Raw genomic sequence first — 7,091 nt, 5'->3', positions numbered from 1 at the left:
AATTTTAATAAAATAACAATGGAAAAGTCAAGGTCCTATAGTTACATGGGTTTTATTTCAACAAATTTATTACATTGCAAAATTTAAAAACGGTCAAAATGACTGCCTTGGTAGTTCTAGTTATGAAAACAGCGTCTCTGCACGTAAACTGACGCTATTTGAGGCGTATTTGGGACTGAAAAGTGTCTCTGTAGGTGTTGGAACCTGCCCAACAATCTCAACTTCGCCTTGAGTCTACGCTCTGATTGGTCGATCAGCTGCTCCAACTCATCCCGCTCCTCCAGCTGCGTTGCTATAGTGGCGTCCATGTTTGATTTTACCGGTGATTGTCGTCACGTCTGCTTCCTGTTCCTCTCTTCTTCTATGTTTTGTTTTGGTGCGATATGATTTTTTTTTAAACACTGCCACCCTTTGTTCGCAATTTCAACAACATGCTACACACACATCAGTGCACAAGTAGAAATCTTTGCATTCACACTTTACATTACGTTTGCGTTATTTTCGACTATAAAATTTGCTTAAATCTGAAATACATTTGTGTCTCTGCAACTTGTTTGTTAAATTTTGTGAAATGAGCACAAACCTTTACGTGTTGAGGAGATGAATTATGTGAATATTATGTTTTCCAGCAAGGAAAGATAATGGGATTTTGATTAAAAATATATATATATCAGGGAAAAGAAAAATATTATATAAGTTTTTGGCATGTGCTGTTAAACAGGTGAATATAAGGACATGGAAAATAAGATATCTAGGTGAAAATGTTGTTTTCACTTCACTTTGCCTTTGAACTAATTTTATAACTACAGAACTGTAGACCAGGATCAGTCTGTGAAACAAAGTTTGAGGAACCAGCCCAGGAAACAGATCATAGATGAGAACTGAGATTTCTTCAGGTTTATGAGCAGGTGAATTATAGAGCAGTTTAAGACAGATCAGTCTGAAACTAAGTAGAGATATATGAGTGCTGTTTAATAACCTTAATAAACACAGGGTCAGGACTGTCCATCATCCCGGTGATTGTGTTTATCTCTCCATCATCCTGTCTCAGTTTCCAGGCATCAATCAGTCCGGACAAGGCTTCCCTCTGAGGCAGTCAGGCGTTACTTTAATTTACCTGGCTAAGGTGAAGTTTATTAAGCTTGTTTCAGGATGTGTGTCATGACAATCTAACTTCACTTTCTTCTCAGTAATTGTCCGGTTAAGGACAGCAAGCGTAGCAAGCATTTCTATCTTGTGTTTAAAAATTACCTATTAAATCAAGTCTATTTCTGAGTTGCTTTACAATCATGTAACTTGTTTCATGACTACTTCTTGAAACAAATCTTCAAAAAAGTGAAGAGGTTGATCAAAAAATTCAAAAGAAAATCTCTAAAATTTAGGGGACACACTCTAAAACACTGTAAAAGTACTGCACTTTTTTTTAAATTGTGTGCTATTAATCATTTTGTAAGAGTACGTGCCATTTTGTTGTTTTTAATGGTGGATATCTAATTTTTGGAACCAACCTCAACCCTAACTCTCACCCTAACTAGTCTTATAATGATAACATATAGTATACTACATAATAATAAACCTTATTTATATATAACACTCACCTAAAAGCTGAGTTTACAAAGTGCTTCACAGGAGGGCATAAGAGCAACAATAATAAGACATATAAAGAAGAACAATTTCAAAAGAAGATCCTGACTAAAAATCCTGATATCTGATTTTGCAATAAATTCTGTGGAATGAGTGGAATTGATGCACGGCGAAGACGAGGGGCCGATGATGAAGCTTGACTTTAACAAGTCATCCGAGGTGCGGGACAACAGGTCGGTGCGGTTTAATATGGCAGCGGAGCTTTGAGGCAGCGGCGGCTCTCCATCACACAGCGTCTCCTGCAGAGGCATCAATCAGCCTGCAGACAGCCAGCCATGGATTTACTGTGAGTTCAGAGCGCTCAGACAGACGGGCCGGCCCGGATTTATTGAACCTAATGACAAAAGTTTGTGAGGAGGGACGATCACACAGTGCTCTGACAGACAGACGAGACTCCTGGACCGGAGACCTGGACAGAGGGACTGTGGCTGGAAGGTCGGTGGTTCAACTTCAGACTGTGTGGGAAGGACTGGCTGGCTAAAGTGCAGAGAAACACCCTCCTCCTCCTCCTCCCCCTCCTCCTCCTCCTCCCCCTCCTCCTCCGTCGACAGCTGCTCCTGAGCTGCCCTTGAGCAAGGCATCCAGCTCCCACCTGCTGCAGTGGAGCAGCCTGGTTGTCAGCAGTAATACTGGTTGTACTGGTGTCCCAGTGGTTCTCAACCTTTTTGCCCCTTCATCATACCATAAAGCAAGGAATCTCTGTCTGTGTGTGTGTCCTTCACATATCTAGAGAACCGTTCGTCCGATCTACTTCACACTTGGCGGGCGTATTGCTGGGGACCCGAGGCCGTGCGGCCCAAGGCGACATATTCAATATTAATAAACATTGAATAAACAAGCGAACAGCGCTCTGTGCAGCAGCGGGGCTCAAAGCGAGCGACTGGAAGCTCAGTGTGGAGTGTGAAGCTGTTTGGATGAGCCGTTCTCCACAGCAACACCGGAGGCCGAGCAAACGGCCCGTTCTGAACAGGCAGGTTCTGAACGGACACTGCACTGGTTTGATCAATTATCAAATGAGGCCTAGAGACTGAAAACTATTCAGTATTTCACAAGCAAAAATTAGAGAAAAAAACAAACAAAAAAAACATATGATAATAAATTTGTATAGTAGAATGTGTTTTTTTTCTTGTTCCATAAGTTATCTTGCGACCTGCCAAAATGATCTTTTGACCACCTTGGGTGGGCCCGACCCTCAGGTTGAGAACCATCTCATTAGACAACAGAGGACACTGATTTGCTGGGGCATAAAAAAGATAAAAAATATATATATATATATATATTGCTCAAAAAGTGCAAAATAGTGAAGAATAATTACAGCAGACGTTTCAGCCATCATCAATGCAAAATATCTTTTTGCTTTCTCAGCTCTGTGATTACCGATGAGTATTGATGATTTCAGTGAATCCAAACAGTGTAAGCACTGAACGGCATCTGCAAGCTAGGCTAGCACTAGCTAAATTAGCCTAGCTTGAGTTGAATTCCCACCCCAAAATAAAAGCACTTCTGAGCACGTGCAGAAGGCGTCGTCTGAACGCACCCTAAAGTTCACACTGCGGGCTGCAAAAGCTACCAAGCGGTCTGCTGCACCAAGCTAGTTCGTTTCAACCGACAGCTGACTCTGGAGCCAATATCGTCTGTGGGTCCAAGTACTTCAGGGATGTTCAGGGATACCACAAAAAAAAAAACCCTCCATCTTAACAAGTCATCTAGTCTCATATTCAGCCTTCTTCAAGTCTTATTGTTCTTAACCCAAGAGAAACATTCTGCAGTGAGGAGAGATAACTCCACTTGTTTCCAATGCAGCTTCACTTGTTTCAGGAGTTTTCTAGAACAGAGAGTCAGTCTGTTGAAACCAGTCAGAATAAGGCAGATCACTGCACTGCTGTCAACAAAATGACTCTTGATTCTACTAAATTCTTCAAACAAGTCGATTTGCATTGGAAACAAGTGAAACTATCAAACCCCACTGGCAGATTTTTTCACTTATTTTAAGAAAATTACGATTTTAGGACTCAATAAAAGACTAAATGACTTGTTAAGATGGAGATTTTTTTGCAGTGTAAGAGACAAATTATATATACTAGGTCCAAAATCACCAAACTTATCCTTTAAGAAGATAATTCTCTGCGCGTGTAAACACAGATTTTGTTTTAATCTGATTAAACTCATGCAGGTTCACAGTGGGAGCGTCCGGCTCGGCTCTCTGTCCTCCACTCCGCTCAGGAACGACAGAATCCTAATGAAGGGATGAGTAATTACTCTTCTTAATATAAATGTTGTAATGGGATTAAAATGATTTCACCCCTCCTGTACTCTCTCTCTCTATCAGTCTCTGTCTCTCTACCTCTCTCTCTCTCTCTCTCTCTCTCCCTCTCTCTCCCTCTCTCTCTCTCTCTCTCTCTCTCTCCTTGTCCATATCTCTCTACCTCGCTCTTTACTTCAGGCTGTCTTTGTGAATCAGTTGTTGAGACAGTGAGCTCTCTTGGGGCAGTCAGCTGGACAATATGTGTGTGTGTGTGTGTGTGTGTGTGTGTGTGTGTGTGTGTGTGTGTGTGTGTGTGTGTGTGTGTGTGTGCGTGTGTATGTGCTTGTGCCAGCAAGCACGTGAATGCTGTATATGACTGTGAGTATCTGAGACTCTCTCTTTCTGTGTGTATATGCTGTGTGTGTGTGTGTGTGTGTGTGTGTGTGTGTGTGTGTGTGTGTGTGTGTGTGTGTGTGTGCGCTCAGAGCAGCATGTGACTAAACAACAGAAAGTGAACATGGCAGCTGCCATGCTGCACCAACTCCCACTCCTTGGACGAACGCACACACCACACACACACACACACACACACACACACACACACACACACACACACACACAGACCCTCATGTTGTTATACTTGTGAGACATTATTTTATTTACATTCATTCCCAGCTTCCCAACACTACATGCCTAACCTTAACACTAACACTGTGTTACTGAGCTTTCTGTTCCTCTCTCTCTCTCTCTCTTCTCTCTCTCTCTCTCTCTCTCTCTTCTCTCTCTCTCTCTCTCTCTCTCTCTCTCACACACACACACACACACACCACACACACACACACACACACCAGTCTGAGAACAAGAAAGGAAATCAGTTAATGTCTGCGGATGCCAGCCTTCTATTTGTTTCTGTCCTCTTTGCGTCCATCTGCCTCTTCTCTAGCCGAGCATAATGAGCGGTGAAAGAGCGCAGCGTCACTTTGAAGGAGCAGAAGCAGCAGACAGCCGTCCATACCTCCGTCCATACCTCCATCCATCCCTCCATACCTCCGTCCCTCCGTCCGTCCATCCCTCCATACCTCCGTCCATCCCTCCATCCATCCCTCCATCCATCCCTCCGTCCATCCATCCGTCCATACCTCCATCCATCCCTCCATCCATCCCTCCGTCCGTCCCTCCGTCCATCCGTCCATCCGTCCATCCGTCCATCCCTCCGTCCATCCCTCCATACCTCCGTCCATCCCTCCATACCTCCGTCCATCCCTCCATCCATCCCTCCCTCCGTCCCTCCGTCCGTCCATCCCTCCATCCGTCCCTCCCTCCGTCCATACCTCCATCCCTCCGTCCATACCTCCGTCCATCCACCCATACCTCCATCCATCCCTCCGTCCATCCATCCCTCCGTCCGTCCATCCCTCCATCCCTCCGTCCGTCCCTCCATCCCTCCTTCCGTCCCTCCATCCCTCCATACCTCCGTCCCTCCATCCATCCGTCCCTCCCTCCCCTCCGTCCCTCCGTCCCTCCATCCGTCCGTCCGTCCATCCCTCCATCCATCCCTCCCTCCGTCCATCCATCCCTCCATCCATCCCTCCGTCCGTCCCTCCATCCATCCCTCCACCGTCCATACCTCCATCCCTCCGTCCATACCTCTGTCCATCCCTCCATCCGTCTGTCCGTCCATCCGTCCCTCCGTCCATCCGTCCATCCATCGCTCCATCCCTCCATCCCTCCGTCCGTCCCTCCATCCCTCCATACCTCCGTCCCTCCGTCCGTCCATCCCTCCATACCTCCGTCCGTCCTCCATACCTCCGTCGTCCCTCCAGCCCTCCATACCTCCGTCTGTCCCTCCATACCTCCGTCCGTCCCTCCATCCCTCCATACCTCTGTCCCTCCGTCCGTCCATCACTCCATCCCTCCGTCTGTCCATCCGTCCCACCATCCATCCGTCCATCCCTCCATCTCTCCATCCCTCCGTCCATCCGTCCATCCCTCCATCCATCCGTCCCTCCGTCCATCCCTTTGTCTGTCCGTCCCTCCATCCCTCCGTCCGTCCCTCCATCCCTCCTTCCGTCCCTCCATCCCTCCATACCTCCGTCCCTCCATCCATCCGTCCCTCCCTCCGTCCCTCCGTCCCTCCATCCGTCCGTCCGTCCATCCCTCCATCCATCCCTCCCTCCGTCCATCCATCCCTCCATCCATCCCTCCGTCCGTCCCTCCATCCATCCCTCCACCGTCCATACCTCCATCCCTCCGTCCATACCTCTGTCCATCCCTCCATCCGTCTGTCCGTCCATCCGTCCCTCCGTCCATCCGTCCATCCATCGCTCCATCCCTCCATCCCTCCGTCCGTCCCTCCATCCCTCCATACCTCCGTCCCTCCGTCCGTCCATCCCTCCATACCTCCGTCCGTCCCTCCATACCTCCGTCGTCCCTCCAGCCCTCCATACCTCCGTCTGTCCCTCCATACCTCCGTCCGTCCCTCCATCCCTCCATACCTCTGTCCCTCCGTCCGTCCATCACTCCATCCCTCCGTCTGTCCATCCGTCCCACCATCCATCCGTCCATCCCTCCATCTCTCCATCCCTCCGTCCATCCGTCCATCCCTCCATCCATCCGTCCCTCCCGTCCATCCCTTTGTCTGTCCGTCCCTCCATCCCTCCATCATCCCTCCGTCCATCACTCCATCCCTCCCTCCGTCCATCCGTCCCTCCATCCCTCCATCCCTCCATCCGTCCCTCCATCCCTCCATCCGTTGAGAACTTGAGTTTTACTTTAAGTAAAACGTTCGCTAAGCTTGTCAACAGTTATTGAGAAGGAACTAATCTTGACCATCAACAACTCTCCCTTTATAATTCAGGAATATTGAATGATCGACTCCAGGTGATGTTTTTATTTTCCAACTGGATAATTTGGTGTTTTGGATTCATCTGTTAGCAGCGACAGCAGGCAATTATCCTGAAATTCATCTGTATTCCCCGGACAGAAAACAGTCACAGATTTACACAGAGAAAAACAAGCAGGCAATTATTCAAATGAAGCTTTCAGTTTCAGGAACAATATCGTCACGTTCAGGCAGGCAGAGGCTCCCCGGGCTCCGCTCCGCTGTTTCTTTCTTTCTTTCTTTCTTTCTTTCTTTCTTTCTTTCTTTCATCATAACCATACTAAAAATGTTTACATCACAGCCCCCTTAACAGGTCAAATA

The sequence above is a fragment of the Centroberyx affinis genome, unplaced genomic scaffold (genome assembly GCF_046629955.1).
Source record: "Centroberyx affinis isolate AG114_WGS23_722 - 3 ecotype Tasmania unplaced genomic scaffold, CSIRO-AGI_Caff_v1 ptg005467l_1, whole genome shotgun sequence".
Classification (NCBI taxonomy): Eukaryota; Metazoa; Chordata; class Actinopteri; order Beryciformes; family Berycidae; genus Centroberyx; species Centroberyx affinis.
This window is presented reverse-complemented; position numbering follows the sequence as displayed.